We start from the raw sequence: 18661 nt of genomic DNA, 5'->3' as shown, positions 1-18661 counted from the left end.
TAGGAGTATTTACAATGATTTTTCTCTATGTGGTTTTATTATTCTATAACTTTTTATTGAATTTTAATTTTTAAATATTTTTTGGTATATGTTTAAGTATGAAATAAGGAAATTTAGTATTAAAATTGAATTAAAATTATTATTTGAATAAGGATGTCTAGACAACAAGTAGCTTAAAATTCTCCAAGATTATTGCTCACATGAGTATGATTATTAATATTGACAAGACTAAAATCATGATAAAAAAATCTAAAACTATCAAGTGTCATAATAACTATTTGGACACATATATCAATATTATCAATTAGAATTATAAGATTGAGAAAAGGATAATTGGGGATGGAAAACTTATTATGAGCTTGAAAACAATTGTAAGTCATCAAAGCTTTGGGTATGGAGTAAAAGAAAGTTGCTCTATCTCCACGGTTTTATAGGCCTCATCTTGCTATTTTCTAAATATGGCTCTTCTTATGTGAAGTTTCAGATCTTTTGGGACATATTCTATGTTCGAATGAATCTACATTTTGACTCTTTTATATTTCTTATATAAATACAATTATGCTTTTTTTTTCCTCGAAAATGGAGTAAAAGAAAGTTTCACTTTGACACTATTGTCACCCATGTTATTTTATATGGATGTGAGATTTGGGGTTGCACTATATCTAGGTAATTGAAGGAAATACTCCCTACCCTATCCTCTTCATTGAAATTAGCCTCTATTCCATTGAATGCATGACTATGATTTGGTATCTCATGTAGGCTCTACAATATGGAAACAAAGAGGGTCCCAAAAATTGTTTAAACTCTAGCCAAAATCCCAGCTTTAGCTCAAGCAAGGCTAGCACAATTAGGAGGAGATGGTGTTGGAGAATGAGGATAATATTAAAAATATTATTAATTCCAAATTTAAGGACAAGTTATGGGAGGATAAAGCGTTAGAGAGAAAAAGGAAGTTAAGGTATTATAAAGAGGTGATCAATCGCAATCTAGATAACTAGAACTATATTTCACTCGTGCTAAGAATAAAATGAACATTGCCAAAATAAGAACTAATTCTCATGACCTTCAAAGTGAAAATGAGACTTGGTCAATTCGCAAAACACCTTGGCAGTAAAGAGTTTGTTACATTTTCCCCTATAGGAGGGTTGGAGATGAAAACACTCTCTTGAGTCTCTTAGTCACATCCTTTCTTATTTCCAAAAGCTTTCCCACAATGCCAACTTTATTAACTTGTTAAGTGACCAAAATTATGGTGATCTAGGAAGACTTCTACCTATTTTTTTCAATCATGAAAAGAAAATATTGAAGTATCTTAACTAATTTCTTACTTTCTTTTATTTAAATGGATAGACCATATTTGTCTTAATAAAAGTTAATCATCAATATTTAATAATTTTAATAATAATAAATACTTTACCTAATAAATTTCATTAATAAAATAATTATTTTATATTTTTAAAGATAAACTAGCTTTATCATTTTATTTTTAAATTAACAATATTTATAATCCCACACAATTCTTTCATAGATTTCATTAAGTCAAATTTATAATTTCAACCATTTTTTCTCAATTTAAAAAAATAAGAATAAGAATAAAAATTTAAGAATTTTTTTCCTTAAAAATAGGATAGGAGAAAATTTTGCCATATTAATTAATGTAATATGGATCACAAAAACCTAAATTCAAAAAATAAAATTCTACTTATACATGGGTAATGTGGTTATATGCACTATGGCCCAGCTTTCTGTAGGTTATATGATATTTCACTTAATGAAAACATGCTCCTGTGGTGTTTCCTCAATGCCATCAATCTTTGTAATTGCCTTAGTATTATGATTATTTACCCTAAAAGTTAAATCCAAGTAAAAGCTGTCAAAATTCATAATTTTAGGTATCTTGATGGTGCTGAATCTATTTCCACCATAAAAAACATGATTCAAATTCAAACAGTGCATCCACAAGATTTTTTGAAATTCTTTTAACCAACCAATTTTAAATAGCAAATCAGTAAACATGAAAATTTATAGAAACATCTTCAATTATGTTTCCTATTAATACGCTGCTAGATTTTTTTTATCGCTCTCTCATGACAAAGTAATAACAATCGCTTTCCGTTTCAATTGATGTGAAGGGTCGTTTAATGTTCTTGGCCCCAGTTGTCCTCCTAAGCCACCTCAATAACCTCTGAGATCAATATATGGCTGATCTGCAAGCTTTCAATATACTGGTCATCTGCAGGACGTCTGAGAGAATTTTTGCTGTGGATCTGCAGAGGTGGAACATGGGTAGGGGTGGTGTGAGAAAAGGGGGTTAAAGAAGGGCCCCTGGACTCCTGAAGAGGATCAAATTCTTGTCAATTACATTCTCAAAAATGGGCATGACAATTGGCGTGCGGTTCCCCAACTCGCTGGTCTGTAATTAATATAAATATACTTTCTGATATTCTCATTTATGTTTACAAGGTATTTCCATTTATATAAACTTCAATTTTGTAATATGCAGGGCTTCCTCGTTGCAGTAAGAGTTGTCGATTACGATGGATGAATTATCTGAGACCTGATATCAAGCGAGGTTCTTTTACATAAGAGGAAGGGCGGACTAGCATTCAGTTGCATGGAATTTTAGGTAGCAGGTAACAAATAAACAAAATACTTATTGCATATTCTCACGATGGAATACTTTGGCACAATTTATTTATTTGTGTGATGGTTTCAGATGGTTTGTGTTGAAATATTAATAATTTCAACTACGCAACTGTTGAACCGTGCACATTTAATTCAGAAAACCACTGAACCTCCATCGCACCGCTTTTGCTCAGCAAGTGGTTTTCCTCTGACGGGTCAGCTACTGTACACCTTTCAACGCGTGTCCAAAGTATTTTTTCAAAAACCACTTTTATCGGGACCTTTCAACGTGTGTCCACAGTACTTTTTCAAAAACCACTTTTTATTGGGATATACAAAGATGGAAAGTAGTGCACATGAACATTGTGTGAAGTAAACCTTGTTTGACTGCAGAAGTAATTTAATGAATTAATTGTGAAAGGTAAAATGTTAATAAGATCTTTAATTTTAATGTTTTTTTTAACTACGGAAGTGTGGGCACAAGAAAACATATATGTTATGTTTTTTTTGGTTATCGTATATGTAATGTATGAAAAATGAAAACCCATTGTATTGCAAAATAAAAAAAGGGATGCAGCTCGCCAATGTAAAAGTTTTTTTCAGAGAAGAGTGTGAATATAAAAAATGCAGCACCATGAAGATTTTTTTTGTTGAAGAAATGAAATGAGCCGCACATGTAAAAGAAATTTTTCTTTAGAGCAGTAAATGTAAGATTTTGTTTTTACACAGCATTGAATGTAATTTTCTGTAGTTGAAGTCTGTTTTTACACCACTCAATGTAAAAGAGATTTTTACACACAGCGGTGTAAAATCTCACGAGGAGAGAGTGATTTTTGTTGAAATATTCTTGGTGAATCCCTGTGAGAGAGAGGAAGAGTCTATTTTTACAGCAGTGAATGTAAAAGAGATTTTTACACACAGCACTGTAAAATCTCACGAGGAGACAGAGTAATTTTTGTTGAAATATTCTTGGTGAATCCCTCTAAGAGACACGAAGAAATTTGTAACTGAAGTTGTCTTTGGTTAATGAATACAAGTTTTATTTTGTATGAGGAAAAACTCTGTCTCCTCATATTTTTTTTTTAAAAGCTTCCGTGTGCTAAGATCCTATGGAGAAAAACAAAGCATTGTCTCTGTGTTCAATTTATTTGTTTTGGAATTTTACCAGAAAAATTCCCATGAGTGGTATGAGAGCTTGTCAAGACTCTTTGAAGGTGTCAAAGAAGCTTAAGGGAAGGATTTTCTTGCTGCAGCTTCTCCAGCAGAGTGAAGACTCAGTCAAGAAAGGATCTAGGTATTTCTCAATGTTTTTCTTTGTGTTGCTCTTGAAGACACTCAGTGATTTTTAAATATACAGTCAAGTATTTGAATCATAGCTGAGAGTGCAAGGAATGGCTGGCTCCAGCACGAGCACTAGCATGGGTATTTTTAATACTCAACTCCCATAGTTTAATGGGAAAAACTATGACTATTGGGCAATAACCATGAGAGCCCTCTTTGCCTCACAAGATTTATGGGAACTTGTTGAATATGGGTTTGAATAACCACGAGATGAAAATGAGTTTAATAGATTAACTCAGAGAGAGAAAGATCTCTTGAAGAGAAATAAAAAGAAGGATTCAAAAGCCCTCGTATTTTTGTATCAAGCAGTGCATGAGAGTGTGTTTCCAAGGATAGCAGCAGCCAATACATCCAAAGAAGCATGGCAAACTCTCAAGACAACCTATCAAGGCATGGAGAAAGTGAAGACAACAAAACTACAGTTGCTGAGGAGAGATTTTGAGAATTTGTGCATGAACGAGTCAGACAATATTGACTCATTCTTCACACATTTGATTGGTGTGGTCACACAAATAAGATCTCATGGAGAAACTCTTGAAGAAAGGAGGATTTTGGAGAAAATATTGAGGGTCCTACCCTCAAAGTTTGATGTGATTGTCACCACCATAGAAGAGACAAAGGATCTCACAAACTTTTCAATTGATGAACTTCATGCATCACTGATAACACATGAGCAGAGGTTGAGTAGAAATGAAAACTCATCTCTAGAACAAGCCTTTAAGACCTAGATGTCCTTTGGAAGAGGAAGAGATCAAGGCAGGGGAAGCAAGAGAGGAAGAGACAGAAGCCAAAACAGAGGTGGAAGAAACAGTCCAGCAGACGCTCAAGGAAGAGGCAGCAATCCACATCATAACCAAGGCCAAGGCAGCAACCAACAAAGTGGACAACATCATGCTGAAGGACAAAGGTATGAAAAATCCAATGTCCAATGTTATTATTGTAAAAAATATGGGCATTATGCAAACGAATGTAGGAAGAAGCAGCATGATATGAGTAATAGATCTAGTGCAAATATCATTAGAGAAAATATCAGCCAAGATAATGTGTTGTTAGCTTGTAATATCGCTAAAACAAAGAGTGATGATATATGGTTTCTAGACTCTGGTTCGAGCAACCATATGACAGGAAACATAGCCTTGTTTTCTGCTTTAGATTAGAGTGTGAAGTCACAAGTCACACTTGGGACTGATAGAAAAATTTCTGTTATGGGAAAATGAGAAGTTAAAATATTTACAAAGAAAAGTGAAAAGAAAACCATAGCAGATGTCTATTATGTTCTTGGAATGAAGTGTAACCTCTTAAGTATTGGACAGCTTGTTCAAAAGAGTTACAATGTTTTCTTTGAGAATGATGTATGCACCATCATGGATAGAGCACCTAGCAAAAGATGTATTGCTGAAGTGAAGATGACAAGGAACAGGATGTTCCCTCTCAGAATAAGGGCAGATTTGAAAAAAAGAAGTAATTGCAGCAGTTACCCAAGAGGCTTTCCAAAGCGTACCAAAAGATGAAAATTGGTTGTGGCACTTGAGATTTGGACATCTCAACTTTGGAGGTCTTAACTTGTTGAGTAGAAAATGAATGGTAAGAGGATTACCATTGATAGAGAAACTAGACATCCTTTGTGAAGGTTGCATCTTGGGGAAACAACACAGAGAAAGTTTTCCATTAGGGAAAAGCATAAGGACAAAAGCACCTTTAGAGATTGTCCACTCAAACTTATGTGGACCAATGCAAACCCCATCACTAGAAGGCAGCCAATATTTTCTAACATTCATTGATGATTTCACGAGAAAGACTTGGGTTTATTTCCTAAAGAACAAAAGTGAAGTGTTTGAAAATTTTTAAAATTTCAAGGCACTTGTGGAAAACCAAATCGGGCTGCATATCAAAGTTTTGAGAACTGATAGAGCAGGTGAGTATATCTCCAAGGAATTTCTACGGTTTTGTAGAGAAAATGGAATTCATAAGCAGTTTACAGCTAGGTACACCCCGCAGCAAAATGGAGTTGCCGAGAGGAAGAATAGGACCATCATGGATATGGCGAGGAGTATGCTAAAGGCAAAGCATTTGCCAAATGATTATTGGGCTGAAGCTATACACTGTGTAGTATATATTTTGAATAGATGTCCTACAAAAGCAGTGATAAACAAAGTGCCGGAAGAAGCATGGAGTGGGAGAAAGCAATGAGTCACCCACATGAAAGTTTTTGGATGTGTGGCTTATGCACACATTCCAGATCAGCTAAGGAAGAAGTTGGACAGCAAAAGGGAGAAATGTATTTTCATTGGATACAGTGAGGAATCCAAAGCTTACAGGTTGTATATCCCATCTACCAAGAAGTTTTTTGTGAGCAGAGATGTTCAATTCATTGAGGAGGAAGCTTGGGATGGAAGCATAGAGAAAACAGTGAATGTTAAAAACTATTTGTCTCATGATGAAGATGATGAGAAGATGGCTGAAATACATCCCAAAACAGTAGTGCCAACACAAGGACAGCAAGAGACACCCTTGAGAAGAAATGAAAGTGCTTCTCCAAGCACACCACAAGGAGGAAACTCAAGTGCTTCTTCAAGCACTTGTACACCAAATGAAAAATGTAAGAAATTCAGAAATTTAAGTGATATTTATGATGAAGGTATGAATTCCTTGTTTGCTTTATATTGTCATGTTGATGACCCTATTCATTTCGAAGATGCAATTAAGGATAAGAAATGAATAGAAGCTATGGATGAGGAGATTAATGCCATAGAAAGAAACAAGACATGGGATTTGGTTGAACTACCAAAAGGAAAAAGAAGTCATTGGAGTTAAATGGGTTTACAAGACCAAGAGTAATGCTGAAGGAAAAATAGAAAGACACAAGGCAAGGCTGGTTGTCAAAGGATACAAGCAGCAGTATGGGAGAGACTATGATGAAACTTTCGCACTGGTTGCAAGAATGGAAACAGTGAGAGCAGTGTTGTCCACAACAGCACAAAACAAGTGGAAAGTTTACCAAATGGATGTGAAGTTAGCATTCCTAAATGGAGTGTTAAAGGAAGATGTCCACATTGAACAACCTCTAGGCTATGAGAAGAAAGGCCAAGAGCACAAAGTGTGCAGATTGAAAAAAGCTCTTTATGGGCTGAAGCAAGCACCAAGAACATGGTACAGTAGGATAGATTCCTATCTACTGGAAAATGGATTTGAAAAATGTGAGGGAGAACCCACCCTCTACATCAAAGAAAAGGATGGTAAAATTTTAATTGTTGTGTTGTATGTTGATGATGTTATTTTCACAGGTAATGATGAATATCTCATTGAAAATTTCAAAACAGTCATGAAAGAAGAATTTGAGATGACTGACATGGGTTTGCTGAAATACTTCATAGGAATAGAAGTAGATCAAAATGAAAATGGGATTTTTATCTCACAAGAAAAATATGTTAATGAAGTGTTGGAAAGATTTAATATGCAAGAGTGCAAGGCAACAATCACCCCCACAGTGATGGGATTAAAACTCAGCAAAGAGAACAGCAGCAAGGATTTTGATCCTAGCTTGTATAAGAGCATAGTTGGCAGCGTAATGTATTTGACTGCAACTAGGCCAAACATAATGTTTGTTGTTAGTTTAGTTTCCAGATTCATGGAAAGGCCAAAAGAAGCACATTGGCACGCAGCAAAAAGAATTCTGAGGTATGTTAAAGGTACTAAAAGGTTTGGCATTTTATATACTGTCTCAGAATGTTCAGATTTAATTGGATACACTGATAGTGATTAGGCTGGAAGTGTAGATGATCGGAAAAGCACATCCGGTTATGTTTTTCACATGGGTTCAGGAGCCATTTCATGGGCTTCTAAGAAACAGCCTATTGTAGCATTGTCTACAGCAGAGGCTAAATATGTGGCAGCTACAACAGCAGCATGTCAAGCAGTATGGATGAGAAGGATGTTGAGGAGCTTATGCCAAGAGCAAACGAAAGGAACTATGATTTTTTGTGACAATAGCTCAACTATTGCATTATCCAAGAATTCGGTGTTTCATAAGAGAACAAAACACATTGACACAAGGTTTCACTACATCAGGGAATTGGTAAGAAATGGAGAAATTGTTTTAAAACATTGCAGGACTCAGGAACAGGTTGCAGACATTCTGACAAAGCCATTGGACCAGAAAAGCTTTGAATTTTTGAGGAAATGTTTGGGTATGACTGATAACCCAGCAGTTGAAATTAAAGGGGAGTGTTGAAATATTAATAATTTCAACTGCGCAACTATTGAACCGTGCGCATTTAATTCAGAAAACCACTAAACCTCCATCGCACCGCTTTTGCTCAGCAAGCGGTTTTCCTCCGAGGGGCTCCGCTACTGTACACCTTTCGACGCGTGTCCACAGTACTTTTCCAAAAACCACTTTTTATCGGGACGTAACATTCGTTTTGTTTGGGCAAGCAATATTCGTCTGATTGCAAGGATGGATGATGTCCGTTGATTAAAGCCAAAGTCGTGCACATGAACATTGTGTGAAGTAAACCTTGTTTGACCGCAAGTTTTTGTCAGCGAAGTAATTTAATGAATTAATTGTGATAGGTAAAATGTTGGTAAGATCTTTAATTTTAATGTTTTTTTTTAACTACGGAAGTGTGGGCACAAGAAAACATATATGTTATGTTTTTTTTTGTTATCGTATATGTAATATATGAAAAATGAAAACGCATTGTATTGCAAAGTAAAAAAAAGGGAAGCAGCCCGCGAATGTAAAAGTTTTTTTTCACACAACAGTGTGAATATGAAAAATGCAGCAGCATGAAGATTTTTTTTGTTGAAGAAACAAAATGTAATGGGCAGCAACACATGTAAAAGAAATTTTTCTTTACAGCAGTAAATGTAAGATTTTGTTTTTACACAGCAGTGAATGTAATTTTCTGTAGTTGAAGTTTGTTTTTACAGCAGTGAATGTAAAAGAGATTTTTACACACAGCAGTGTAAAATCTCAGGAGGAGACAGAGTAATTTTTGTTGAAATGTTCTTGGTGAATCCCTCTGAGAGAGAGGAAGAAATTTGTAACTGAAGTTGTCTTTGATTAATGAATACAAGTTTTATTTTGTATGAGGAAAAACTCTATCTGCTCAGATTTTTTTTTTTAAAAGCTTCCCTGTGCTAAGATCCTGTGGGGAAAAACAGAGCATTGTCTCTGTGTTCAGTTTATTTGTTTTGGAATTTTACCAGAAAAATTCCCAACAGTCTGTGATAGCCTCCAACCTGCCGGGGAGAACAGATAACGAGATTAAGAATTTCTGGAATTCCAAGCTGAAGAAGCATTTGTTGAAGATGGGACTTGATCCCTCAACACATAAGCCCATAGAAGAAAGCAACCCCAATGCTCCACACGAGTACAAGGCCTGGGCTGTGAGGAGGCACAAGGTACAGTGGGAAAATGCAAGACTCGAAGCAGAAGCTCTCCTCTCGAGGGAATCACTGATTATGTCCTACCACACTAATGGTAGTACAATGGAAACGACAACAATGCCTAACAATAATCCACTTGCTGATTATTTCTTGAAGATGTGGAATTCAGAAGCTGGTAAGGCTTTCAGGATGGAGAATCATTATCCCAATGGAGGAGGAGACGATCGCCTTTTATCATCAGTTTTATCGTCATTGCACCCAGATGATAATGATAATGACGTTGAGAAGGACAACACCTCCCAACAATGCAATTCTGCGTCATTTGAGTGGCTCACGGACTGCAATGTGGAACTAGGTTTTCCAGAGCTTCCCCTGGATCACGGACTACAATGTGGAACTAGGTTTTCGAGAGGTTCCCCTAGGACTTTCAGGAAGGAGAATCATTATCCCAATGGAGGAGGAGACGATCCCCTTTTATTGTGAGTTTTATCGTCATTGCACCCAGATGATAATGATAATGACGTTGAGAAGGACAACACCTCCCAACAATGCAATTCTCCATCATTTGAATGGATCGGGGATTGCAATGTGGAAACTCCTAAAGTACCTTCATTTGTTGCTAATATGACAAAAGATAAGGCCCCAGAGGAGCTAGGTTTTCTGGAGCTTCCTCTGGATTTCTTTGATACTGATGACAACGATGGTAACATTCAGTCAGAATTGAGAAAGGGTTTTTAGCAGCAGGCTGCTTCACCGTTGCCCGAATTACTTGAAGAGGATTACTAGGGCAACATGTCGTTTATTGCTTAGGCATATGCATTCTAAGAGCATACACTTAGAAATCTCACTTTTCTTCTTGGGCATAATTTTGGGATATTTCAGGAATCTGCAATTTTGCCTATGCATCTGCATTCTAAGAGCATACACACTTAGAAATCTCACTTTTCTTCTTTGTCATAATTCTGAGATATTTATGAATAGGTTGAACTTTTCTTCTGGGTCATAATTCTGTGATATTTATTCAATCTGAAATCTTTCTCATGCATCTGCATTCTAAGAGCATACACTTATATATCTCACTTTTCTTCTCTATCATAACTCTTACATATTTATGGAATCTCCTATCCATAACTCTTACATATTTATGGAATCTGCTATCCACATAAGATGTGGTCACGAATTATTTTTTAAGTTTGAGCTTAAAAGATTTGCATTACTTCTGGTATGTTTCTAATTGTATTTCTCTCCTCATCATTTCACCTACTTTGTCATTGCTATAGGAAAGATTACTTTTAATTTGGAACAAAATATAAATATTTGTGTGGAGATTATATATATATATATATATATATATATATATATATATATATATATATATATATATATATATATATATACATTTAAGTAAAGTCACTAAGAATAAAAATAACTTCCGTTTCTATATTTCTTTTGTTAAGGTAGCCAAATGACTAGTATATATAAATTCAATAATGGATCATATTTCTAGAAGCATTGGCTTTAGTTGTTATAAACACAATTCAAAACACAAGGCATGTATAAATTTATTATCAATTCTCAATTTATCCTTTAAATCTTGAACTTATCTGGAATGGAAATAGGTTAAACAATTGAACTCAATTTTGAACTAATGTTGATTTGGTAGGGGTCAAACAACAGATCTCCCTTGATTATCAGATTTTGGGATTTTTACTAGAAATACTAGACTTTTCCTTCTTGAAATAGTATGTTATAATAAATAATTATGCAATTTTTTTGTTCTTGCTTCATATCTGCTAAGATTCCCTTCAACCAAATTGCTTGATATATTGTTATTGTTGTTGACTCCAACTTAATTGGTTGAATCCTAATTTATGTTTACACTACTTTGAGGACATGTAACAAATCAATCAATTAAGCATTATCTTCAACACTCCCTTGACACTCTTAATGAGGTGATTCCAAAAATGAAACTTCTGTTTAGGTAGTGCTTTGGTAAATGTAGCAAGTTGATCATTTATTTTACAAAACCTTATTTCAATTTTTCCTTTTACCACACAATCCCTTAATAAATAGTATTTGATTAAATATGTTTGGTGCTACTATGAAACACTAAATTTTTTACTTATTGCAATGGTAGATAGGTTAAAAAACTATGGCATCATGTTCTTCTTGCTTCAGATCTATTAGCATTCTCTTCAATGAAATTGCTTCACATGTTGTTATTGTTGTTGTTGCAATGCACTTGCCTTTGTAGAAGGTACTGAAATAGTTGTTTGTTCCTTTGAAAACCTTGATACCTAATCCTAGGCTAAAAACATAAGTTGAAGTACTTTTTCTAACATCAAGAAATCCAACTCAATCACTATTTGTATAAACAAGCAACCCAAAATTATCTATTGAATTATACAAATACCAGTTTTTTTTTTTCCACCCACATACTTCAAAATTCTTTTTGTTGTTCCAAAATGAATCTTACTTGGACTTGCATGATTTTAGAAATCAAACCCAATGAATACATAAAATAGGTCTAGTGGTAGTAAGATACATAAAAATCTCCATCAACATTTTCTTTATGTATAAAAGACTTAACATCTTCTTCTGTGCTTTCATTAGGAAAAAGAGTTCCACCAACATGCGACATATGATATCTTAAATTCCTATAATCCTCAATGATTGTTTCACTTGTAAGCCCTATATAAGTGATGTCACTAAATGGCTAGTACAAAAGCAACTGAGTCCAACAAAATGTTTCAAATTCTTTTGGCTCATCCTTGGGAACAACATAAAATTGTGGCTAGACACTAACAATAGCATGAACAAAATTGACTTAGCACGAACCTCCAATGGAGCATCATAGCGAAAAGGAAAGGATTGACCCCTATTTTCATAAACATGAATCCACACTGCATTTCGTGTGACTTTGGACAGAGTTCACCAAATGCTAATAATCCTCTTCAACATTGCACGAAAAAGTTTGTTGAGTATTTACAAGGCATGGATCATCATTCACAGTTCGACGGTGCATGTCACATGGATTCTAGGCTATTACATATTTGTCAAAGTAACACTTGTTGCTTCGATTTGCAAAGCTGGGTTGGACCAATCTAGTATTTTTATATTCGGAACTTCGGGCAACCAGAAGAAACCGTGCATCGAACCTATATGCTTCTACTCATACCTAACAAAAATAAACATGCAATTAAGATATATATAACAACAACAATAAAGGTTTTTTTCAAAATCTTGTACAACATGAAAAAATGGAACGAGAATGAACCTATACCAAAAGTCTTTGGCACCAATATATTTATGTATAACTAATTGACTAAATATATTGATTCTTTAAGGATATAATTAGCAACTATAAGTGAATACTTAATAACAATTTTTTTTTTTCATGTTCATGTTGTTTATGACAATGGTTGTTCAAAGGCAAGGCATAAGAGTATGTAAGTCAGACCACTTTTTATTGGTTGTAGTTAATGTAAAATACAAGGTAGGGAAACCTAACTGGGTAATCATGTCAATGAGTTTAGAATGAAACTTTTTCCAATATGCCCTTGTACCCCTAAGAGAAGAATTAAAATGAATTAATTTTTCATCCAATTTATTAGTTGAGAGATCGCAAAGTTGTTGACACTTCTCTTGAACGTAGGTGCATTTTCAAGAATATTCTTGAAAAAAAAACATGTTGTTCTTTGGCTAAGATGGCACATGATCATATTCAATACAAAATATTGAAAGCGGGGATGAATTCTGAATCTTTGAGCATAATATCTAAGTAGATGCAAACCATATTTGTGCATTTCAACATTGCAAATATTTGGATGCAACCAATCAACATCTGTGGGGAATAAAGTGGGGAATTCCATGTCTAAAAAACTTTGAGTATTGTATTAGTTAATGGGAGACATACCAATATCCAGCCATTCCAAAGGTTCATGGTGCATTTTCAATAAATCTTCTTATTTCATCCACTTCATGCATTCTTTTTGAAAGAGAGAAGGAAACGATGATGGACAAGTGCAAAGAATTATCCCCGTCCCTTTCAATGTCCTCATCATCTCTGCCTATTTCATAAATATCACTATTGACATATTGTATCCTATTGGACACATTGGTAGGTCTTTCTAGGAACTAAATCCATATCAATTTCAACATCCGTGTAATATTTATCCATCTAGATTTTGTCAAGCAATGCATCCATGACATGTAGTCTCCTCACATAACATTCATAATATTTTGATTCAACACCACGTGTTCTGACAATTACAAAATCAAGTTGTTCAACACATCATGGAAGCTTCTTTGCAATTGAAGATAATATCTTTTGGAAAACCTATTGTATGCATGTTATATTCATATTCACCACCATATGCATGTGTCACTTGAAATATTATATTCAAGTGTGCTATTAACATCTCTTCAACCCTTTTCAAAACTCTTAGAACCTCTTGTTGTTCACTTGGAACCATGTTGTTAAAGAAAGAAAAAAAATGATAGTGGTTCTCACTCTTACACCTTACAAATGGGCCCTTCATGCCATCTTACAATTTGTATACCAAGATAACATTCATTCCACACTTGGCACGTTTTCACAACAGACAAATTACCAATCCTGGAGAGAAACTTTCTATGAACTTCAATCATGTGTCTCTTCAAATGATAGTGAATATCTTTTCCTCCTTTACCAAACACCAACAAGGCTCACGATAATTTGAAATAACCTATCCAATTTGGGCATTTGCTGCATCATTTCTTTCAATAAAATTATGGGAATCCATTCTTCTAGATTGGTTGAAGTTGAGTACTTTCTGTATGCAAAAAATCTAAAGCATAATGTCAAAAACAAAGATTTAAAGAATGAAAAGTTAAATTTTGGAAGTGAACAACAAATTGAAAATAGAAATCATATACATTTTCCTAATTGTTGCATAGTCCATGTGCAAGGGGAGGAATTGATATAGGTTTCCCTCATTGCAAATCTATTTTCCAACCACTATTCACTTGAATAGTGTTCTGCAAAAAATCATAAAATAAAAGTTGAATAAAACAACAAAATTTTTACTTTCAAATATAGAAACCCTTTGAAAGTAGAATTAAATCAAGATTTAAAACCCTTTGAAAGTAGAATTAAATCAAGAACCTATATTGTCCCAATAGTACAAGTATGAAGAAATTCTCTGCAGCCAAGAATATTGTTTATAGAGTTACATAGAGAAAAATTGGCTCCAACATTCCCAACAAAATGTAGCAAATTTTCATCAATCCTAGAAAGCATGTTACTATGGGAAAAAATATCAGGTGCAACTACTTGTTCAATGGCATCATTCCACCTACCTTCCATTGTCCCATTTCATTGATCATTTCTAGAGCACTCACCGTTTTCAAGTCTTTGAAGTGCCCCCCATGTAAATATAATCTTCACAACGAAGATAGATGTGAGGAAATATTCACAAGAGTGGAAAAATACGGAGATGCACAAAAACAACAGATGTCAACATTTGAATGGAATATTCTTGCCACAAAACACCAAAGGTTCCATAATCACCTTTAAGGAGACCATTAGTTTCACCATTTATTGGAATTGCATAGTTTAATTGTCGACGCTGAATTTCAAGAATGGATAAAGGTTGCACTACTTTCAAATATATTTGTACACCAATATTTAGTGCCACAATGTTCTACAACAAGTGATAAAACAAAAAATATGATACAACAATAAATATTTGTTCATCAACATGACAAAATGACATGAAAAGAAAAATACTTGAAGTATATTTGTTGTTGAACCAGAGAGAGTATGCAAAGGTTCCACTATATAGTTGCTATTAGGAATTTTCCAACCCACATTTCCAATAGAATGTTCCAAATTGTCAACCATTCCACGAACCATATCACTATAAAAAAATAAAACCACATGCCTCAAATTGTTCATTGACATCGTTGTGTCCATCTTTCAATGTTTCATTTCTTCCATTGTTTCCAAATGACTCATGGTTGTGGCTTGTATGACCACTCTCATTGCAAACATGATGTTCCCAAAGAATACTATTGTGAGAAAAGTTTGGAAAGAAATAATTTTTTGTATACACTCAACAACCATCAAAAGAAATTGATGCAGGTGCATTAGGCCTAGCACATAAAAATGACAAGTTATTAAAGTCACACCAAGAGCCTAGCAATGTGATGGATTGATTGATCACATGTCAAGGCTAGAACATTATAAAGTTTATTTGTGAAAAAGAAATTGATATTCAGTTAAGATTAGTTAGGAATATCTAATTAAAAGAAATGATTTAATAACTAGTAGGTAGTTAGGGCTATGGAAAATTGGTTCACATCGATAAACTCATTTTCTTGGATAATTATTTTTAGTTTTGAGGGAGAGAGGAGGAACATTTTTGGGTGCTCGAAGTTTTGGTGTGAGATTGAAGTTCATTGAACAACATTTCTTACACTAGTGGTTTTTTGTATGAGAAAATTGAATATGTAAGTGTGTGTGAGAAAGTTATTTGCATATGTGTTTGTGAGGTTTGTGAACCATAATATTAATATGTAGAGATTGAAATTGATTTGGTCTTTAAATTGTTGTGTTGAATAAGGAATTCTTGCATTGTATTTTCTCTGTTTTTTACATTTAAATGAGAACCTTGAGAATGGTATTTCATTTAATCTTCTAATCAAGTACTTTTGCATCCAAGATTGTGTATTGGAAAGAGTCATTTTACATTACAGATTTGAAAATACACAACACTTTGTATCCAACAAACAGAAGAAAGGAGATTCGTAAAGGAGAACCATCATCAATTTGTCGGGTCAATTTGTGATCAAAGGAAGACGAAATTCGAAATTCTCGCAGTGGGTTTTGTGGAGAGAAGGGTTTATTTAGTAAATCCCAGGTGATTTCCAAAAAATATCCTTGTTTGGCGAGTTATGAAGGGATCTTTAAACTGTGTTTTTACATACTCTGTGGCTGAAAAAATAGTTTGTTGTTCATCGTGTAACAACTCTGTAGTTTGCTGAGAGAGCCTGTAATAGCATTGTAGTTTGCTAAGAGAGCATGTAACAACACCATCGTTTGCTATCAATGCAAGGATTTGTTGTTCCTCCTATAACAACATTGTAGTTTGTTCAGAGAGTCTATAACAGCAGTGTACTTTGTTGAGAGATCTTGTAACAACAATGTGGTTTGCTGAGATAGCAGCCATCAATTTGTGGTATTAGAGCCTTAACGTTGTTGGTCTCTATAGTATAGAGAGATGAATAGGCATGGAGGAAGGGCACAAGGTCTATGAGGCAGACCCGCGGGAAATGCAGAATTCCGAGAAGAGACAAGGAGACTGTAAATTCGGTTAGAAGCCATGGAAGTAGGGAGACAATGGCATCCTGAAGGTCGAGATGTTAGTTAGGCCAAAGAGGAACTTGAAGAAGAAGGAGCACCACGTGTTGAAGAAGCTGCTGAGATTATTTTTTTGAGAGCAGTATTGGGCTCAAGTTCAAGGCCAAAGCCACAAATATCTATTTACAATGGCAGTTTGAAGGATGAGAATATACTAGATTGGATTAGTGAGATGGACAAGTATTTTGAGTATGAGGAAATTGATGAGGATAAGAGAGTCAAGCTTGTTGTGACAAGGTTGAAAGGCCATGCTGCAATATGGTCGGATAATGTACAGGCTAAAATAAGGAAGAAGGATAAACCATTGATCAAGAGCTGGGATAAAATGGTGGCGAAGATGAAGAGTAAGTTCTTGCCAAAGGATTATGAGCTAAATATTTACAAACATATGAAAAATATTAAACAAAAGATAATGACAGAGAGAGAATACACCGAAGAGTTTTACAATGTGAATTTGAGAGCAGGATATGTAGAAGATACCCTAGAAAGGACAACAAGTTATATCAATGGTTTGAAGTTAGATATTTAAAATGAATCAACATACATTCTCCATTGACAATAGAGGAAGCATTCAAGTGCGCTTTGAAGGAAGAGGAGAAGATAATTAGGAAGCAAAGCTCTGGCAGTGGATGTGGTTTTTCCAAAGGGAAAGGACGAACACATGGAATAGGAAAGTTTCATGCGCAAAAGAATGATGAATGCAACTCAAATCAGTAAGGCTAGTCATAGAAAGAAGGTGGCAACACAGGAGGAAGACCTTACCAGAGAATTAGAGGTAGAGGAAGAGGTAGAGAGACTGTCTACCGGTGTTACAGATGTAATAAATTGGGTCACCGATCTTTTGAATGTCCTAAGAATGAAAATACGGGACAACAAGGTGCATACATAGCTCAAACCATAGCAGTAGAGGCACAAGTACCTAAGGTAGAGAATGTGCCAGAGACTCAAGAGGTGTTGATGATGCACAAAGTCCTGTTAAAACCAACAAAGGAGACTGTGTCCAAAGGAAATCCTTATCCAAGACAATGTGTAAGGAAAAAGGCAACTCCTACAAGTTTGTGATTGATAGCAGAAGTACAAACAATATATTCTCCCAAGAAATGGTGGAAAAATTAGGACTCGAAAAGATTAAGCACCCCACACCTTATAAGGTATCATGGTTGCAAAAGGGACACCAATTGTTGGTGCATGAACAAAGTGAAGTTGAGTTCAGATAGGCAGGTATAAAGGCAAGGTGCTTTGCGATGTAATGTCAATGGATGCTTGTCACATTCTTTTGGGTATCCCATGGTAGTTTGGTAGGAAGGTGACACATGATGGGGAGAGAAATTTTTATAATTTTAAAAAGGATGGCATGAAGCACACTCTTGTGCCATTGAAAGAGGAAGGTACAACACAAACAAGTAGCCCAAAAGCAGTGCTGCTTAGTGGAAAGGAATTTCTACAACAGATGGAATAAGAAGAGGTAAGCTAAGCAGTGATTTGCAAGCCAAAGGTAGTACTTTTGCACACTGAAATTATAGATTTACCTATTGAAGTTCAGGGGTTGTTGCATGAGTTTCATGATATTGTAGTTGATGAATTGCCAAGTGACTTTCCACCCAAAAGAAACATCAATCATCACATAGACTTGATACCTGGAGCAAGTATTTCGAACAAGGTTGCATATCAAGTGAGAGCCAAAGAGAATGGGGAAGTGAGGAAACAAGGCTAAGAATTGTGGGACAGAGGATTAATAAGAGAAATTTTGAGTCTGTGTGTCGTACCTACTATATTAAGTCCAAAGAAGGGTGGAGAATAGAGAATGCACACTGACTCTAGAGAAATCCAAAAGATCACCATTCATTATAGGTTTCCATTGCCACGGATGGATGATATGATGGATTTCTTGGGTGGAGCAAC

At 35.0% G+C, this 18661-nt stretch overlaps 1 pseudogene; it reads left to right on the top strand.

The window, feature by feature from the left end:
- Positions 1-17682, top strand: part of LOC149146897 (transcription factor MYB17-like) — a 36655-nt pseudogene extending 18973 nt beyond the window's left edge.
- The last annotated feature ends 979 nt before the right edge of the window (positions 17683-18661 follow it).

This window comes from Pinus tabuliformis, chromosome 9 (assembly GCF_031772625.1).
Source record: "Pinus tabuliformis cultivar Carrire ecotype Pingquan chromosome 9, CPIR1, whole genome shotgun sequence".
Lineage (NCBI taxonomy): Eukaryota > Viridiplantae > Streptophyta > Pinopsida > Pinales > Pinaceae > Pinus > Pinus tabuliformis.
This window is presented reverse-complemented; position numbering and strand designations above follow the sequence as displayed.